We start from the raw sequence: 21,289 nt of genomic DNA on the forward strand, positions 1-21,289 counted from the left end.
ATTTTATCACAGCTCATGGATAAGCTGATGACTTTCTGAATGCATGATTGGCTATTTCCCATGGAAGAGATTATTTTTGCAAAGACTGTTAATGAGAAACGTACAGGTTCATACTCTTGAAAATTGCTTAGAGAACTTTAAATATTTATCCAGCTGTGGCATCTTTAAGGATGATGAGAAGTGTTAGGAACACTTATGGCTTTTGTGATTCTTATTTGCCACCTTGGAGAGGTCACCACTGCAGTGGTTATTAACAGCTTGGAGTTATTCGCATTGTGTGGAATCTGAGAGTTTTGTGCATTCTTCCCATGAAACTCATGCACATGAAATAGTGCATTTATTTCAGTGGGTCCATAGGACTCCCTCAAGACTGAGTTACTGATTGGCTTAGGCTATGAATCGTTTTCATTATGACTGGGGGGAAATCACTGGCCCATGCATAAGGGAAACATTTAGACTAGGCTGTGGCATTGGGCTGGAGGATCCAGCCTGGTACTCAGTGTACTTCATATCTGAACATGGATTCAAGGGCCTGTCTGTCTCTTATATGACAGAAATAATATTGCTGGAGTGTCTGTGTTCTCCTCCTGTAGACTTGGAGAATCTGAGAATTTAACAAGTGCTAGGAAACATGAAGATGAGACACCCTTATAAAATCATTGCCTAATGGAGAATCTAGGATCAGAAACAGCCCTTATTTTTATCATCCTCATGTACTAGACAGAAGTTATGTGGAGAGACACTGTGTTTGAATTTTTAGGGGACACACAGATATATAAGCCCTGGTCTTTTTCTTTAAATTGTGTGATATTTCAAATCAGGAAAACTTTGGATCCTAGTAAGGTGGTGCTTAAATGAGTATGTTGTGGCCCATCTGCGTAATTCAAATCCACACTTGTTCTTCAGCTGTGCAATGCTGGAAAAAGTACTGTGCTTTTGTTTCCTTATCTGTAAAATACAGGTTGTACTCAGGATGACCATGCAATTCATGGTTCAAAGTCAGGACATTTCTTAAGTGGAAAAGATGCCATCGATAATCATGCCATGCCATAAGCATAAATGGGCTGTCTTGGGCAAACCAGGCTCACAAAGCACTGTCCCTCTAGCACACAGAGATCATTTTAAGGATTACATGAGGCGATGCTGGGAATGTTATCACATCCTGTCTGGAGCTAGATAAATACTACCTGCTGTGATCAGTATTCCAGATAGTCACAGGAGACAGAGTGGTATTTGAAGTCAGAGGACTGAGGGATGATTACTTCTGAAAGTCTGATAGCTTGTTTGTTTGTTATTTTGTTTTGCATTTTGAGACAAGGTCTTGTGTAGTCCAGATGGGCCTTGACTTCATTATGTATCTGAGAATGACCCTGAACTCCTGATTCTTCTGTCTCTACCTCTAAGTGCTATGAATACCATACACTCACATTTTTATTTGTATTCTTTATGGCTTATTAGCTCAAACTTGTGGGGGAAAAATAAAATTAGAATTCCTGTGGCAAGATTGTCCTCTTGTGAGTATACTCTTCAGCGACCCAAGCTTCTAGTTAAGTCCCGTGTTTCTAGCTGCCTACCAGAATTGCCTTGGCTTCCTTGTGGGGACATTCTGTCTAATGTTTGAGTCAAGCCTGCACCAGGCTCCTTTTGTCTTTAAAATTTTCATGCCTTTCTGGTTTTTAAAATGGAAAGTTTCTTACTCCAAAGGCAGTGGTTAATCCAGAGAGGCATAGCTTGCAAAACTGCCAGGCATAAGTGACTACTATGTGCTCAGCTTCAAAAAGGACATCTAAACTACCCCCTCTGAGGCTCAGAAAACTGTGCAGAAGAGAGGGTGGAAGGATTGTGAAAGCAGGGAAGGAGGGCTGTGAAATGCTGTCTTGTGGATAGGACATGGCCATTACACTCATGGACCCAAAGAAGCTGTGGTTTCCAGCACAAGACTGAGCCTGTAAATACTTCCCTATTGATGGGGGCAGGACACGAGACTCCAGACCTCCCAGAGTAGCTAAAGGCAGCTCATGATTGCTGGGAGAAAGGGAGTCAGGTTCATTAGTGGTGTAGCCACTGGTGAAGTTGCCATTATACAATAAACCTTCTATCCATGATCATGAAAGCAATGCTGATTTAACTCAATGGGTTACAAAAAAAAAGGCATGAAAGTGAAAGGGGGATTAGTAGGGAAGAAAAAGGATATTAATGGGGGAGGGGATAGGAGAAATGATGGTAATTTGTGAGAATAAAATCAAAATATATACATGAATGAAAATATCATATATGGAATAATAAATAAAAATTTAAAAATTATGACACTTATTCATTTAAATCATATTTTAGGGGCATGAAAAATAATCTATATAATTACATGAAAAATTAATATAGAAATACACGTAAACAATTGCCTTCATTATGTAAAGACTATGGATAGAAAAAATATACTAAAATTGTAATCATAATATTTATTTAAATTTCTCACATATTCCTTTTATTTATTTTCTACACTTCCATAAATCTTTTTAAAAGTTCTTTTTTAATTTTACCTGTTATTTACGTACAAAAAGAGAGAGAGGGCTACAGAGATGTCTGCAAAGCCTAAGGACCCATGTTCAAACTCTCTCCAGATCCCATGTAAGCCAGATGCACAAATGTGAGGCAAACACAAGGTTGCACATGCCCACTAGGTTCAATTTCCATGGCCAAGGCCCTGGCATGCTCATTTTTTCTCTCTGTACAAAAGAGAGAGAAAGAGAGAGAGAGAGATTGAGAGAATGGGCACATTAGGGCCTCCTGCCACTGCAAACAAGCTCCAGATACATGAATCATTCTGGGCAGCTTTATATGGGTACTGGGAATTGAATCCCAGACATCAGGCTTTGCAAGCAAGTACATGTAGCCACTGAGCAATCTCTTCAGCCCCAAATTTTTTTAATAATTAGAAAAATAAGCTAACTATCATTGTTAATATTATTAGCTTATGTAAGCCTTAGGCTCATGTGCTAGCTTGCTGCCTAGAGTTGTATGGATTTAGACAAATCACTCAGAATCCTTAAGGCTGGGATTACTTTGAGTAGCACATATGTAACTACCTTATCTAGCATGAGATCTTTCAGCCAGATCTCCAAGATAATAGGTCTGATGGGGCTTTATTAGTTGGAGCCATTCCACATACATGCTCCAGTCTTCCTATGTCAAGCTCCACTCCAGGTCTTTGTAATGCTCAGGGTATCATGACTCTTGGCCAATATCTTTCCGCAGTCCCTGTGCTCAATCACTGTCTTGAGTGCAACCATCCTTTGCTGTGGCTACACAAAAGAGGCAGCTTTTACGCTGGATGTAGAGGATGGATAGAGGTGGAATGATTGCTTAGGAAGGACATTTTGACTAGAAATCAATGACAGCAGAGCCACAGAAGTAGGTTATCTTGACTTTTGAGAAAATTCTATCTGCTTAGACTAGCATACAAGGGACAAGTAGAGTAAAACTCAAAGTTGTGGCTGGAAAGGAAGAGTAGGTGCTGATCATGGAGGGTTTGGGTTTTTAGGTTTCCAGAATGAGTGTTCCAACCCACCAATACTCTTGTACAACTTTTACCTCTTTGCCATATCTAGATATCAACTTTATAATTAGGTCTTTTTGTTCAAATTAATTCTGCTAAAAAATTAAAAACATTTTATTTATTTATTTGAGAGATAAGGGGGGGAGAAAGGGGAAGAGAGAGAGGCAGATAGAGAGAGAACAGGTGCGTCAGGCCCGCAGCCACTGCAAAGTCTGGACTCATGCACCAGCATATGCATCTGGCTTATGTGGGTACTGAGAAATCAAATATGGGTCCTTAGGCTTCACAGGCAAGGTACTTAACCACTAATCTATTTTTCCAGCCCTTGGTTTTATTTATTTGGGCTGATAGAGACACACAGAGATAGAGTGAGAAAGAGGCAGAGAAAGAAACAGGCAGAGAGAATGAACACACCAGGTCCTCTAGCTACTGTAAATGAACTCCACAGCCAGATGCTACAAGCTGGCATATGCCACCTTGTAGCATCTGGCTTAGGTAGATACCGGTGAATGGAACCTGGGTCTTTAGGCTTGGCAGGCAAGCTCCTTAACTACTAAGCAATTTCTCCAGCCCCCTCTGCAACTTGTTAAAATTAAGGCTTACAGCTATATGTGGTGCACATTCCTTAAATCCAGACCTCAGGAGGCTGAGGTAAGAGGGTTACCATGAGGTTGAGGCCAACCTAGGGTTACAGAGTGAGTTCCAGGTTAGTCTGGGCTACAGTGAGACCTTGCCTCCAAAAACCAAATTAAATTAAATTAGGCTTAATGTCCATAGCTTTGTGTTTTATTATTTATTTAGTATTTCATGTACTTATGAAAACACAACTGAAAATAAAAATATGATTTTCTTTTTTTTTTTTTTAATTTATTTATTTATTTATTTGAGAGCGACAGACACAGAGAGAAAGACAGGTAGAGGGAGAGAGAGAGAATGGGCGCGCCAGGGCTTCCAGCCTCTGCAAACGAACTCCAGACGCGTGCGCCCCCTTGTGCATCTGGCTAACGTGGGACCTGGGGAACCGAGCCTCGAACCGGGGTCCTTAGGCTTCACAGGCAAGCGCTTAACCGCTAAGCCATCTCTCCAGCCCAAAAATATGATTTTCATTTTACCTAAAGTTCAATCAGTGGTTAGAATTTGTCACTTTGGGAAACACTGTGGGGGACAAATGAAGGTTTCCTGATGGCTTAGAAGGTTAGACTCTGAGTTGTTCTTTGAAAGGTATCATTTAGCATTCACACATGAGTCAGAGTGGGGGATGGTGCTAAGATCAGCCAAAGATGGGTCATCTGGGCATGCATGGCGAGGTCCTGTTGGAGAAGTAGAACGGAACGCGGAGTGGAGATGAGCAGCACAGTCTGCAGTCACTGCAAATCTAGCTGGAAATTCTGAGAGCCAGAATTCAAACCACAATTGCCTTGTGTATTCCTTTTTTTAAAGTTTAGAGAGACTTTATAAGATGAAGAAGAAAGCCGGGTGTGGTGGTGCACTCCTTTCATCCCAGCACTTGGGAGGCAGAGGTGGGAGGGTCACTGTGAGTTCAAGGCCACCCTGAGCTTACACAGTAAATTCCAGGTCAGCCTGGGCTAGGGTAAAACCCTTCTTCAAAGAACCAAGAACCAAAAAAAAAAAAAAAAAAATGAAGACAAAGAAAGAGAAGATATTATAATCTTATGAAATGTTTCTGCCCATGAAAAGGCAGGAGAGGGGTAAAGCCCACCTGGAGACCCAAGGGAATCAAATGATACAATATGCTAATTAATCAATTTTAATGTCAGTGGCATTAAAATTCTATTCATTTTCATTGGCTATGAGCTAGAACCTGGAAGGTGTAGTTAACTCAAAGGGACAACTGCCATTCACTTTGTCATCGTTCCCAATCTGTGTCCTTGCTCTGGTTAGCTGAAAATAGACTTAATTCTTGCCATGTGGTTGTGCAGCTCAAATGATGTAAGGTGTGCAACAGGATTTCTGGGTCTTCTAAGGCATTACTATACAATGTATACCATCATAAGGTGAAAGATGTGATGGTTGTTGGCTCTCTTGGCAAGGACATGTGTGAATGATATCCCCTTCAAATTCCTTTTTTTTTTTTTAATGTCAAAGACAATATTGTGAGGACTTAGGATGATATGGACACTGAGCTTGCATTTTCCTCATCAGAATTTTAGTCTGGTATGTAGGGGGCAGAGAGCTTTTAGGAATGATAACCCAATGGAAGTCTTTTCTAAGAGAAGTCCTTGCTTCATAAGCAGGGGGACCTAAGTTTGATTCCACAATTCACATAAAAATGGCCAGGATGGTGGTGCAGTTGCAATGATAGCACTGAGAAGGCAGAGAGAGGAGGATCCCTGAGGGTCTGACCAGCCAGTCTAGCTTAATTGGTGAGCTACAGGCTAATGAGAGATCTGTCTCAAAAGTGGTTGGTGGCAGAGGTTGTCCTTTGGCCTCCATCTGTGCACACACACAAGCATATACATACAAAACACATGCACACATTTCAAAAAAGAAAAGCAATGTGAAGATGTTCTTTGTTAAATATAAAGTACTATATAAATGCCATCATCATCAATTGCAATAAAATATTCCTGAGTGCCTATAGTGTTCTCTGCATGCATTGATTCATTCAATTCCTATTACGCACACCACAATTTAGATATTACTATCTCAGTTTTCTGTAGGCTAAAGCTAGGACATATGGAAACTTGCCCAATTAACTTGGCCAACAAGATGTATTCCATGGCAGACCTGGGATTTGAGGCAGCCAAATGACTCTCAGGCCTGCCTCATACTTATTCTTAGAACAGTGACATTTTAATCATCTATGAGTTTTAGAAACCTCTGAAAAATTGTCAGCAACCCATTGTGTGTTAGATACATGTTTATAGTGTCATGTTTCTTCTGTGCCCTCTGTAGAGAATGATGACAGTTTAGTTTTTCTGCCTTATAATCCATTTGGAAGGTCAGTTTTAATGTCTCCTTCAGAAGTATGGCTCTGTCACCCTTGGTAGTCTCCAGATATACTCCTCACTGAAATGGCTCAAGCCAGTGGCCAGATATAAGAATTTAGAGGTGGCATCAGTCTTGCCTAACAGCCTGTGTTTCCAGCTGTTTTGGATTCCTTTGTCCATTCCAGGGCTAGAGAGATGGCTTCAAAGTTAAGACATTTGCCTGCAAAGCCTAGTGACCCGAGTTTGATTCCCCAGTACCCACGTAAAAACCAAATGCACAAAGTGGTGCATGTGTCTGGAGTTTGTTTGTTGCAGCTGGAGGCCCTGGAATGCCCATTCTCTCTGCCTCCCCGCTCTCCCTCTCTTCCCCTCTGCTTGCAAACAAATAAATTTAAAAAATTAAAAAGGTCCATTCCAGCATTTGCCTATGAATTCCCTATTTCCTCTAACACATTGCTGATTGATATACACGTCTCTCTTCTCTCTCACTACCTCCCTCTTTCTTCCCTCCCTCCTCCTCTTTTCTTGATTCCTCATGTCTCATGTGACCACCCACCTGACTCATCATACCCTCCTTCCAAGAATTTGTAAGTAGAAGATATGTAAACTTGTTTTATACTGAATTTGTTCCATCTGTGGGAAGAACTAGGGGCTGTTTCAGACCATATTTTTTCTCCCTGGGATGGTAGGTGGAGGTAGGTAAGGTAAGGGAGATACAAGGTCAGACTTCTGGGGCTAGAGCAATAGTCTGACAGCATAAACTTGACTCAGGTCACACATGAGCCACTGAGTGCATCTTCTAGGATAAACATTGTCTTCTCATATGAAGGATCCCCTAGTCACACATCAGATACAAGTCACCAAGAGCACCTGCCAGTCAGACGCCTAAGTGACAGGAATCAGTGGACACAGACAGGACCACTAGACCCTGGGCCTTGGGCCTTCAGCAGGGGCAAGAAGTATCCTGTGGAAGGCACTCAGCATTCAAGAGCATTTTTATTTATTTCGAAATCTTGGGCTGAATTGAATGAACTCCAGATATATGTACCACTTTGTGCCTCTGGTTTGTGTAGGTACTGGGGAATCTAATCTGGGTCCTTAGGTTTTGCAGACAAGCATCTTAACCACTGAGCCATCTCTACAGGACAAAGACAATTTTTCAGGCTGTTCAAATATTATTTCTGAATGAAATAATGATAAAATGGAATGACCAAGAGCTCTGAGGAAGGTTATGAAAGATGATTCTTATAAAAGGAATTTTATATATACCAAGTTGGTAAAAATTAGAAGAGAATTATACATTTTTTAAAGAACTGAACACTCATATTAAAAGTGTATGCACAGTTAGAATTTGGTACCCTGTGTAAAAACAGCAAGGCTTTCTAGAGAATATCTTTTCTCTTCACAGGAAATAGAGCATTGTGAGGTCTGGTTAATGAATCTATTCTAGTGAGGAGTGAGGGCTTTTCCTATGGCTGTGGGTCTATTTGTATTTCTTTTTGAAGTCTTTTTGCCATTTTGGTAGCAGCATTGGCTAAGTGAACATTTTTTTTCAGTGTCATGTGCATCTATTCTGATTAGGAGTTCTATATCATTTTTGATAAATTACTCCAACTTTAGCTCAATTATTTTTTTTGAGGTAGGGTCTCACTCTAGCTCAGGCTGACCTATAGAGTCTCAGGGTGGCCTTGAACTCACGGCAATCCTACCTCTGCCTCCAAAGTTCTGGGATTAAAGGCATGCGCCACCACCCCCGGCCTAGGTCAATTTTTTTTTTTTTTTTTTTACTTTGCACTAATTTTGGGACATTCCAAAGGATCCTTAGAGGGCTAAACATGATATGTTATTCTCTATGCTATATTTGTAAAGGTGCATTGTTATTGTGGTTATGAGTGATATTGTTAGTATTTTCAACTTCATTATTTACTTATTTGGGAGTGTGATGAGAGGAGTGTATCACAGCATACATGTGAAAGTGACAGGACAGCTTGAAGTGTCTGTGCTTTGTCCACCACCCTTGAGAAGGGTCACTTGCTGTTTCAAAGGAATGCTCGTCAGACTAGGTGGCCTGTGAGCGTTGTATCCTACTTGCTCTGCTCCCATTGCCATGGGTGCGTTGGGATCCCTGTTGCATGTGCCACTTTGCATCAGGCTTTATGTGGCTGCTAGGGAGGATTGAATTTATGACCATAGGTATTGCCAGCAAACACCTTTACCATCTGAAAGATCTTCAGCCTCTGTGTAGAAGTATGATTGACTGTGTTTCTAAGATTATATAAAATGATATAAATCTCATAGTAGTGCTGCAATCCTATTAAGCATAATCCTGGTTGTTATCTTAAATGTGGTCTGTGGTAGAGGTGAATGAATTTCCTTGCAGGATGCATTCAGTTTTCCTCACCAAAAGAAAAATAAAAAGGCTTGATGCATCACAGTCTAACGAAGAGCTTCTGCCAATGACTCATCACCATAGTTCAGCCAGTGGAGAGGGAATGGCACACACTGAGCACTTTACCAGCAGCGTACAACTTCACTCTCCACCAGTTACTGGGAGCACAGGACACTGGGGAAACTGGTTGTGCTCCAAAATTGGGAGGAGCTGGAACCACCTAAAACCGAGCCTTCATTAGAACTCATAGCTGGCTAACATGGGACAAGATCCGCCAGGACCTCTTAAAGCGGCTCCTCTTGCCTTTCGTCTGTGTCTGCCAAGTGCCACAAAGTCATGCTGCTCCACCATGCTCTATGAGTAGACCTAGGCCTACTTGTGACTCTCCTTTCCTTTACATTTAGAGCTAAACCTACTTCTTCCCCTCCCCCCCTTTTTTTCTCTGGTGTTGACTGAAAAACAAAATAAAAAAGAAAAAGAAGCATGTATCTTGAATGGTGCTGGTGATCATCCAAAATGGTGTTCATCATGTGACTTTCCTGGAGGTTGCCATCACTGCCAGTCTACATGTTCATCTTTAAATTATGTTTTTATTTATTTGCAAGGAGAGACAGAGAAAGAGAACAAGAGAATGTGCAAGACAGAGAATGAATGGGCATGCTAGGGCCTCTAGCTATTGCAAATGAACTCCAGATGCATGTGCCACTTTGTGCATGGGCTTTACCTGGGTACTGTGGAATCAAACCCTGGTCATTAGGCTTTTCAAGCAAGCGTCTTAACCACTGAGAAATCTTTCTAGGCCATGATAATTTTAAATAACTAATTTAAGCTGTTTTATACAGGGATACAATCTCCAACAGCTGCAGAAAGGAAACACAGAGGGAAACAAATACATGGAAGAGAGCAGAGCTACTGATTTGGATCTAAGCATATAGCTCCAGAAGGTATTGACAGACTGAAACCTGAGTCCAGCTACTGACACCAGGGGTCACTATGTTCCTGGTCTGAAAAAGGCGACACAGTCCCAATCATAATGACAATGCTTTATACTATTGATGTTCATAGTTTGCTATTATTTTTTCTAGGCTATCCTAGTTTCAAAGCATCAGATGAGGCAAAGAAAAAACAAACATGTCTCATTTTTTAATTCTTCTCCTTCTTTTACAGTTGTTTCTCTTTAAATTGTGGTTTCCAATAAGGGTCCTATGTAAAGCTGATAAAAGGAAGTTGTGAATATTGGATGTCATAGTATTAATAAGGAAGTCTTTCAGTGGTACATACATTAAAGGATAACAGTAGGTGTTATATTTGTAGAAGGTACTGGGAAGATGATAATTAAGAATCTAACAGAGAGATGCTAAAAAAGGTACTGGGAAGATGATAAGAAGGCATTGAGTAAGTGATAAAAGACGGTGTTGAGAAAGTAGAACAAAAAGATTCAATTTCTGTTTGGGGAAACTAATAGAAAAATGCAATTCAAATATGCCACCCTAAATTTATAATTCAGGTTTTAAAGACTTCCAAGTTCCCCAAAGGAATATTAGGAATGATGAAGTTATTCTGGGTGTTATGTCTTACACCTTTAATCCCAACACCAGACACTTTAGAGGATTATCATTAAAGATAGGATCCTGCTGGATGTGATAGTTCACATCTCTAAAATTGACACTTGAAATAAAAATGCAGTAGGACCAGAGATTACCCCTGGACAATAACAAAGACTCTGCCTATACTCAGGATGAAAACTCATTCCTTGTATGGGTCCAAGAATAAACACAGGATTGCCAGGCGTGGTAGCGCATGCCTTTAATCCCAGCACTCAGGAGGCAGAGGTAGGAGGATTGCTTTGAGTTTGAGGCCACCCTGAGACTCCATAGTGAATTCCAGGCCAGCCTGGGCTAGAGTGAGACCCTACTTTGAAAAAACAAACAAACAAAAACAACAACAACAAAAACCCCAGACTAATTGCTGGATTTATGGGCTCCTGCCCACTTCCAAATCTCTGGACTTCCATGGTTGGTATTTCCTCCTCAAGGACCTAACTGGAACCAATTATAAGTATATATTAACTAGGAAAGAGCTAGCTTTCCTACCTTAACTCAGGTTACTAGATGGGATGTTTCTCCATGGCCTGTCAACTTTATCATGAATGAACAGGGATGCAGAAAGAGTTTTTCAAAAGAAGTGACTGACAAGGCCCTACCAAGGTATGTTGTCCCCCTCTCTAGTAGTTCTAGCGCCACAGTAAAGGAGAAAAATTATGGATATCAGAATGGCTAGTTCAAAATCTGGAATGCATATATGTGGATGACTCCAACCAAAGGTCACTTAGGTTAAAAGGCTCCCTTAAATTGAGAACAAACAAAAACATACTCGCTGAAAATATCCCAGTAATGTTTGTCACCTAGGATAGGTCCCTTCAGACTTATGCCAAAATATCCTTAACCTCCAACCATCAGAATGGTTTGCTATTGCTGAATGGGTCCTGAGGCCAAAAGGATGTTGGCAGCCCCTAATGGTACCCAATGGTTCTATGGTACTGATCATTGATGCTAGATATCCCCAGAATGGATTGGAAGGTACACTCTGGCATTTCCTTAGATGGAAGGGCAACAGGTAAAAATCTTAGAGTACCCAGCCAATTTACCTATGTTAAATCACCAACGGACTAGGAATGTTTTTCACTGGTACTATCATCTGGTCTCTGTTTTTTATTCCATTTATTGGCTTCGAAGATGTCATCTGACACATAGAAACCCTACTAGACACACACAGTTAAGGGAATCTCCCTTCTTAATTCTGAGGTTCAAATGATGAGAAAGGCAGTTATATTAAATTTCATGGCTCTGGCTGTCCTCACAGCAGCCCAAGGTGGTTTGTGTGCCATTATCAAGGCTGAATACTGTGTATGTAGTTCTGATAATTCTGCTACCATCTCATTTGCTTTATAAGACTTGTAGGGACAGACACTATTGTGCATTCAATGAACAACTCTAGGAGTGGATCTCACATATTTCATGGTAGAAAAAGATTATTGCTATTATAATCTTCATAGTTATTCTGTTGATATTTGGACCCTGTATACTCAATTGCTGTTTTAACTTTATCTCTGCTAGTTTCCAGGCAGCTTATGCTCAGATGGTCATAAAATAATCTAATTCCAACTCTATGGACCCCTTTGATTAACTCTTACAAGGTAATCACTCCCTACTTCTTACAGGTAGTAAACTTACCTCATAATGTTAAACTTCCCGGTCTCCAATATAAGCTCCAATGTTCATGTCACTAATATTTACAATCCTTTTTTATATCAGGTCACAACAAATCTACAAACAGATGGTGATGGGATGTTTGACTCACTCACAGATTTCTCCCTAGGGCCTTTAGATAGCCTTCTTCCTTGTAGAGACTCTAACTGGCATACTCTACAACCCTATTCATTTGGAAGTAGTTAAAGACAGACCTGTCATCATCCCCTTTCTACTAACAGCAGTTTGAGTTTCTTCTCAAGAGAGGGGCCATGAGAGGGAACTATCTAGATGGCTTTGCTGGCAGTCAATTAGGGAAAGGCTCACAAGAGAGAAATCTTAAAAGGTGTCACAGCCAGTCTACTGCAGTAGAAATGAAATTCAGCCTCTACTTCAGTCTCATCCAATCAGCTCTCTCTCTCTCTTTCCCCTTTCTCTCTTTCCTTACCTAGGTGTGTGTGGACCCCTTTTCTGAGCCCAGACCAATCAACTCTCATGCTGTACTCAGGTGTGCCAACCTCTTCCTGAGACCCTCCTTGCTCCGGACTCAATAAATAGAGGCTTACTGGGGTACTCTCTATCCTTTTCTGACTCCCTGTCTGTTCATCCATGCCTGAGTCTCGGGAGTCTTAACACCAGTAACAGCATGCCCTTCCCACTGTGGTGGCCTGGGTTCCAGAGTGGGAAAGTATATTATTGTTGTATTATTCAATGGGCTTTTTATTTTTTAAAATGCAATCCCTTTTAGAAAATCTCCATTCAGGGAGGAGGATACTTAATAGGTTGATATTGTATATATGTAATTACAATGATTGTAATGGGGAGGTAATATGATGGAGAATGGAATTTCAAATGGCAAAGTGTGGGGGTGGGGAGGGAGGGAATTACCATGGGATATATTTTATAATCATGGAAAATGTTAATAAAAATTAAAAAAGAAAGTAAAAAAAAAAAAAAAAAGAAAATCTCCATTCATGTGTTTTCCTCCTGCAGGCCCATGCTCAGCTTCCACATTTTCCTTGTTTGTTGATTCCCCCTCAATCTTCTGGTTCCTCTGAATAAATATAATAGTTTACAAACTATCCTTATCAATTTGTTTATTCTAGTTCTTTATTAAAAACAGATAAGAATCAAGGGTTTGGAGCTTAAAGAAGTTTCCTTGAGCTTCCAAAACCCTGTTACAAACTAATGCTGGTTAGATCACTTCAGTGTTGGAGCCAGAATTAGGGTCCAGGTTTGTCTGCTTCTAGAACTGGTTCCTCATTATTGCCAGATTAGATGGTCCCCACAGGTCAAAAGCCTGAAGCAAAGCCGGGTGTGGTGGCGCATGCCTTTAATCCCAGCACTGGGGAGGCAGAGGTAGGAGGATCGCTGTGAGTTCAAGGCCACCCTGAGACTACATAGTGAATTCCAGGTCAGCCAGGACTAGTGTGAGACCCAACCTCAAAAATCAAAACAAGGGCTGGAGAGATGGCTTAGCGGTTAAGTGCTTGCTGTGAAGCCTAAGGACCCCGGTTCGAGGCTCGGTTCCCCAGGTCCCACGTTAGCCAGATGTACAAGGGGGCGCATGTGTCTGGAGTTCATTTGCAGAGGCTGGAAGCCTTGGCATGCCCATTCTCTCTCTCTCCCTCTATCTGTCTTTCTCTCTGTGTCTGTCGCTCTCAAATAAATAAATAAATAATTTATTCAAAAAAATCAAAACAAAACAAAACAAAAAAAAGCCTGAAGCAGATGGGCCTGAATCAAATCTAAGTCCTTCAACCCAAATGATAATTCCCTAAGGAGATATGCTACTCTGAGTATAGATTTTAATAAAATTTATGTATACTGAATATGTATCATACTCTACTGTATAATTTCAATTTATTCATTCAGTCATCTATTAAACAAATATTTATTGTGTCAGCTATGTATAAGCTATGCAACTAAGTGCAATTAGGCTTGAGTGAGTAGAGGGAAATTGAATAATGAATCAGGTGTAGATTTTGTTCTTAAGAGCTTACACAGACACTTAGAGATATAAATAATGTATAAATGACATGCAACACTGGAATTTTTAAAAAGGGAGCTAGTGCATTCTCTGTGTGTGTGATAGAGAGAGAGCTTGGTAGTTGAATATGGCAAATAAGAGTACTCTAAGCTTCAACATATATAGGGTGTTAGGAAATGAGGAAAACAAGGAGAGCAGTTATCTTGGCATGAAGGGGTCAAAAAGAAGGAACAGAGGGCTGGAGAAATAGCTCAGCAGTTAAGACACTTGCCTACAAAGCCTAACAAGCTGGGTTCAATTCCCTAGTATCCAAGTAAAGAGAATGTGAAAGGTTGGAAATAGAAAATTGAGAACCTAAATAGGGACTTATTTCAAAAACCATTGGGGTCTCATGAAGGTGAAAAGTCTTTTCACAGACAAACATACAATAAGCAGAGCCAATAGATTACCCACAGAATGGGAGAAAGCTTTTGTCAGCTATACAACTGACAGAGGTCTAATTTCTAGAATCTGCAAAGAAAGAAAGGAAAAGTAAGGAAAAATGACACAACAAAATTTGAAGAAAAATGATCACACCTCGAATGATCACTCTTAGTGAGCTCACCCTATCACAGAAAGATAATTGCCAGATGTTCTCACTCATCTAAGGCTCCTATCCTGAATCTGCCTGATATGCTGACATAACTAATAAGCATCTCAAGGACCCGAAAATAGAGGGGGTGAGGTGGGAGGGTAAGGGTAAGGGTGTGTGTGGGGGGGACACAAAAGTGGACCCAAATGGAAATGGTACCATAAAATTCTATATCCTGAAAGACAGACTAAAAGGTTGAACCTTCATCAGGTTTTTAGAGGGAACACTTGAATCACAGGACTCTGGAGAGGGTATGATAAAGACTAACCAACTAAGTCTCCTGTTTCTCTCTCTGTCTCCCCTCTTCTCTTTCTCTGTTATATTACCTATCTTTTTCTTCATTCTTTTCCCTTAGCACTGGCCTGTAACTCCCTGTACCATCATATGATTAACATCCACAATGAGCTGTTGATCAGAGAGACCTACAATGTTTCCCAAAAGAAGACAGATTTCTAGCAGAGTACTTGATGAATCACCAAAGGTTGGTGGAAAGATCCTACTGCCAAGGACACCAAATTCTGTTCATAAGCAACATGGAGTGACATGGCTGGAATCTGGAAGAGAGTCAGTCTCCAGACAGTGAGCTTTTCTAATGCTAGAAGGTAGTACATGAGCAACTGGGGAAAAATGACTAATATCTATCCAAGCAGCTTGTGGTCTAAGCTACTCAGCAACAAACAACTTGATGTGATGCCCACACAAGTACAATAGTGGCACACAGCCATGGTAGGTAACTAACTGCTCTTGATTTGGTAACGGATCCACTCAGTGGAACAGAACCCATAGCTGGAACTGGGTAACAAGTCAGAACCATAGCCAAAAAATAAGCCCACTCTCCAATATCAAGCTCCCACCAATCATGGGCTATAAGAGGGCCTACACCTATTAAATTCTCTCTAAAATAATAATGGTAATCCCATTTATCTGGTGCTGAATTAACTTTCCATTGGAGAAGTTTCTTCTCTTTTTCAGATGGATGCAGAACCTGAGGAGAGAATCAGCCTATCACACTTCACCAGGGCCCCAGCTGAAACCTTAGAGTAATTCAGGAAATGAGCAAGAGTGCTGTTTTCTTGGTGAACCTGGTTCCAGCACAAGGGTGAGGGAGATTGACACAGAGAACACTCAACTCCTACCAATCCAGATATCCAGAGACACAGAGGCTCCCAAGACCTCACCACTGAAATAGAACTTAAACAAACCCAACATGGCTGATAAATTCATGGAAGAGGGGGAAGAAAGTTTGTTAGAGCCATAATTTGGGATATTATGCATAGAGATATTGCCTCTTCCCCATAACTGATGTCTAACCACACAATGCATGACCCACATTCTGTACCAAGGGGGGTCCCTTTGGATGGGGGAGGACAGGGAGGAGGCTAACAATGGTACCAACATGGCTGTTTATACAATGTGTACATAACTAATTTAAAAAAAGAGTAAAAGTCAAAGTCAAATCCCTGCCACAGTATCTCCTAATCATGTAGTGTTAACACATCATCTTGGGCAAGGCAATGATCCATTCACAGTTGCCGGAGTTCGATTGAACTTTTCCTTTACAATATAATATAGACTCACATTTCTGCCATTATAATTATTTTTGTTTTTTGAGATAGGGTCTTACTCTAGACCATGGTGACCTGGAATTCACTCTGTAGTGTTAGGCTGGCCTTGAACTAATGATGATCCTCCTACCTCTCCACCATACCCAGCTTTAGACTCACATTATGCCTTTCTGTGACATGTGAATAATGTGTTTTAGAACAGTATAATGAACAGAAGTCATCCTTTCCAGATGTAGATTCATTGAGTAATTATTAAAATCTCTTTCGTTGCAAGCCAATGCCAGCTATCTCATTTAAAGTAGTCATTTAATCCAGGTTATTATAATAAGGAAGCCTAGCAGAGGTCACACCTAATGAATTGTGTCAGGGACCCTATGTGAACCATGTTGCAGACAGCTCCCAGTAATAAGCAGCCTAGAAACAGGCAACCAGGCACCTGCACACTGTACCCTGTATTTACCTGTTGAAAATCCCAGTAAGCAACCATAGCACTCTGGTTAATGATGACAGTTGTATACTATTTGAGCAAGTGGCAATAGCAGCCACGAATGATTTCTCTGATTATGGAAAGCCTGAATTATTTGACTGTGGGGCACAGGATGATAAAGGGAATAGCAAGGGCATGAAATCCCAGGCTGTATCCAGACTTTGGAGTAGTTGAAAAACTACTTTAAATATTTTGATTAATTTGAATTGCTCTAAGCATGGGCATGATAAAATCAGAATTGGACCCCCAGAAGATGAAGGACAAGATTTGCTTTTCAAGATGAGGTAAGAACCAACCTTAATGATGAAGCTAGAATGTGAGCAAAAGGGGCACATTCCTGTGACACTTCAATGGAAAGTTACGGTTACCTGGCAAGGATGGGCAGGCTGACATGAAGTGAGGAAAGGAGAGGGGCCGGCACTCTAAAGACTTAGGAGATGGAGCAAGAAGTGGAGCTAGGGGCACTGTGGAGGTGACATCCAACATAAGCTTCAATTATGCTTGTGGAGACTGAGAGAGAAAGTTAGGATCAGAAATACAGTTTTATGAATAATTTTCTAAGAGGTCATTGTTGAAGCCAAAAGGTGGTGTGTGATATTACTAAGAAATAAGGATACTATAGTGAAATGCTTAAATGAGATTCAGCAGGTGATACAATCTTACTGACTGAACAAAATATAAAAAGGATTACTTAGGGTACATAGCAGAGTATATGCAGATAGACCAGACTTACCATAAAAAATAGAGCTTCTAATATGATATTAAGATCAAAAACTGTCAATCATTTTCAAAGAACACACCCAATTTACAAGGTATATAAAAGTTAGAAGTTTTTTAAAAAGCATGCAAGCCTTCATTCCCAGGCAACTATGACTTAAAAGAAGCTACTGTAATTGCATTAATACCATACGAACAGACATGCAAGGCAGAGGCATTATCAGGAATAAATAAGGCTGCTGAATAATGAGAGAAAACAAACCACTAGGAAATATAGCCAATTTTAAAAGCTTATGAGCCTAGGAGCAGAGTCTCAAAATGTATAAAGGAAAATTTTGACAGAATTTCAAGGTGAAATTGATGCAATCTCACATGGTGAAAGATTTTAAATTCTCTAAGAAATGACACAAAGGGAAAATGGAGCAAGAACAAAGCTTCTAGTGATGCTAGTTTTTATAGGTGAAAGTTGTGAGAAAGGAAAGGAAAAATGAAGGGAAACAAGAGTTGGAGGCTGACAGGAGACTGCAGTGTCACTGAAATTTTAGGAAGGTGGAAAAAAAGGCAGAACCTCACACCAAGGGAACCATAAAGAGGGTTATCATATTATGAAAAAGTTTCACCCATTTTAAAATCAACTTCACAGAGGATGCACAAGGTGATGTATTTTAGATGAGACCACAATGATTTCTGAAGAGTATTCTGATCCCAGAAGGAAGGAGCAAAAAATGGATCAAGATACTGTTCTCTGTAGTGGAGGGAAGAAAGTGGGAAAGAATGGGTTTCTGTTGATGATAGTTCTGTTGAACATGACAAGAACAAGTTACTGGTCAGTCTAGTGAATTAGAGAGACATTTGATTCCAAGCTCAGGTTTAGTGTGAATGAAGTGGCGGGAAGAGAACATATCAGCCATTGTGTCTGGAGGGATTGGAAAGGCTTAGATTTGGAGAAGCATCAACTTGAAGTAGAGACATGATTCCAAGGCAAGCCCAGAAAGATGAATAGTGTTATGCTATGAAGATACAATGCTCCTAACAGGTTCATATGTTGACTACTTTGTCCCTAGCAGGTGGTGCTATTTTGGGAAGTGGTAGAAATTTCAGGAGGTGGGGCCTACTCAGAGGAAGTGAGTCACTGTAGCTATGCCTTTGAGGTTTATACCTGGCTGCTGGCCTCTGTGTCACCTCTACTTCCCACCTACCATGAAGCCAAGAAACTCCTCCATCACACCTTTACCACCGTGGATGTTCTGCGTAAGCACATGAGGCAAGCCACCATGAACTGAGCTCTCTGAACCTGTGAACCAAAGTATGTCCTTCCTTCTTTAAGTTGTTCCTCTTAGCTACTATACCACATGATGCTGAGACTGACTAATACAAAAAGCATGGGTCCAGCATGGTTGGAGGTCTCGCAGCTGGCTGGGGAGGATTATGAGCTAGGATTCATCTCAGAAGGAGTAGGCACTTAGGGTGACTAAAAGTAAAAAGACAGGAAAGTCTGAAGTTTCTGGAAATCAAAGATGATTTGACTTCTTATCTCTTGCTTAGTTCCTTTACACATGTTTTTCCACAACCAACCTGGAACGCTCCTGGGAGAGAGGTCTTTCCTAGGATTTAAAGATTGTGGTTGGTCAAATTCAGTCCCTGGAACTTGATGTCATGGCTAGCCTCTTCCTGAGACAACTCCTACCCATAACCAACCAGCTGTCCCTGTGGTTCACCTGAGCTGGAAGGTAGGACCCACCAATATAAGGTTATAAATACTTTTTTAAGGGGAGGGCATACCATCTGAGCTGACTTGGGAACTTGGGAACTGTTGGTGAGTTTCCCCTAGCCTTTACTCTCTGTATGGGCTCTTTACTCCCCTATACCTTCCCACATGGCAGAAGCTCCTTGAACTTTCTTTACTCTCTTATCTTTACACAGCTTTCCCAGCCCCTTCGCGAGGGATCTCTAGTCACATAGGTGCCTTTCTTTAGCTCTATACTTCTTTCAATAAACATAATAATTTTTTTTGGTTCTTTTTTATTTATTTATTTATTTGAGAGCGACAGACACAGAGAGAAAGACAGATAGAGGGAGAGAGAGAGAGAATGGGCGCGCCAGGGCTTCCAGCCACTGCAAACGAACTCCAGACGTGTGCGCCCCCTTGTGCATCTGGCTAACGTGGGACCTGGGGAACCGAGCCTCGAACCAGGGTCCTTAGGCTTCACAGGCAAGTGTTTAACCGCTAAGCCATCTCTCCAGCCCTCAATAAACATAATAATTTAACAATTATTATTCTCAGCCTTATTTCATTCAATTACTTGATTAAAATTAGGCACAAACCTAGGGTTTAGGGCTCAAAGACTTTCCTGAACTCTGAGCACATTGTTACATGTCAGTGTGCACTTGGAAGGTGGTAAAATAGGAGCTGGGCCACTATTATTGGCTACCATCCGTCCTTGAGCACGCATTCAAGAGAGGCTTCCAATACTAAATTTAATCAGTCCAGCTACTCCAGGATATCACAGACAAGCTTAATGCCCTCATCTGTGGCTGGCAGGTGGTGATAGGGAAGGCTTCTCTGCCAGCTCAGAGGTCTGGTGCGAGCTCTGTAAGAAGCAAAGATTGGGAGCTGGCACTTCTGCACAGAAATTCAGCCTGCAAGGGCACATGGCCTCTTCGGTCTTCTTTTTCTGATCTGATTTTTTTTTAATGGCCAGATGACTGTTGATGAAGAAGAGAGCAGAGGGATTCTAAAATCTGATCACTGAAATTTTTCCCCAGACTATTTTTTGTGCTAAAATATTGGTGGAATTAATTAGCTCCCAGTTGGTTTCTTTGGTGACAGGCTTTGAGAAAGTGGAAGAAATGTGAATTTCTTCAGGAACTATAGGAAGTGAGTGAAGTGACATTAGGCAAGGCTGCCTCACCTACTAGCATCAGGGTAGATTGTGGCATGTTTCCCATGAGGTCACACTGCCCAGAGGCCCACCTTGCACAAAGTCAATATGCATCTCTAGTGATGGCCCATATTTCTAAAGCTAACTCTGCGGTGTCAGGAGAAATTTGTCACATTAGTCATAAACCCAAGTCTTTTAGTTGAACTGAGCAGCAGTCAGACTAGTCCCAGAATATTACTATGTCCCATGGAGTTTGTAGAGGCAAGGAACAGCCAAAGGACAGAAGAAGGAAGAGGAATTCCACTCTGCAATGCCTCCTTCCTTTCTGTTCTATGTTTTGAAGCCTGGTGAGTGGTGAGTACGCTGTGGCAAGATAATCCTTGCTGGCTTTTCCTGACCATGTCTGGGGACCTCACCTCTAAATCAGGCAATGCCGCCATTCCCTGCCCTGCCTCTGCTGAGACAGAAAATGCCACTTCCTATTCACCTCATTTGTCAAGCATTGGGTGCTATCCATGCACAGAAATAGTCCCTCAGAAATGGAAATGACTTAAATTAAATATGACTTTAAAAATTCTTAACATTTCTGTCCCTGTGGAGAGAGGATAACTCACTGCTGGTTCAGAATGCATTCCTTTAGCCTGCAGCCAAGAATGTGACACATTTCTTAACTTGCATTAAAATACATTTGACCTTTTCTTGCAGGGGCCTGATTAAGTGACTTGACAATTACCAGGCATAAGTGACATGCCAATTATCAGGCAGAAGCCTCATAAAACACCCAGAGAAGTTCATTCAACCTCATGACCTCCAATTGGTTTCTAGAATTTGCTAGAACTATCTTTCTAGGAAAGCTTCAGGGCTGTCGAAAAGTCC

General features: G+C 41.1%; 1 protein-coding gene across 11 annotated transcripts in view; it reads right to left on the reverse strand.

Annotated features, from left to right (window-relative positions):
- Nucleotides 1–21,289, reverse strand: part of Trpm3 (transient receptor potential cation channel subfamily M member 3) — a 980,795-nt gene that overhangs the window by 174,611 nt on the left and 784,895 nt on the right. The window lies entirely within an intron of this gene.

Source organism: Jaculus jaculus, chromosome 1, assembly GCF_020740685.1.
Source record: "Jaculus jaculus isolate mJacJac1 chromosome 1, mJacJac1.mat.Y.cur, whole genome shotgun sequence".
Lineage (NCBI taxonomy): Eukaryota > Metazoa > Chordata > Mammalia > Rodentia > Dipodidae > Jaculus > Jaculus jaculus.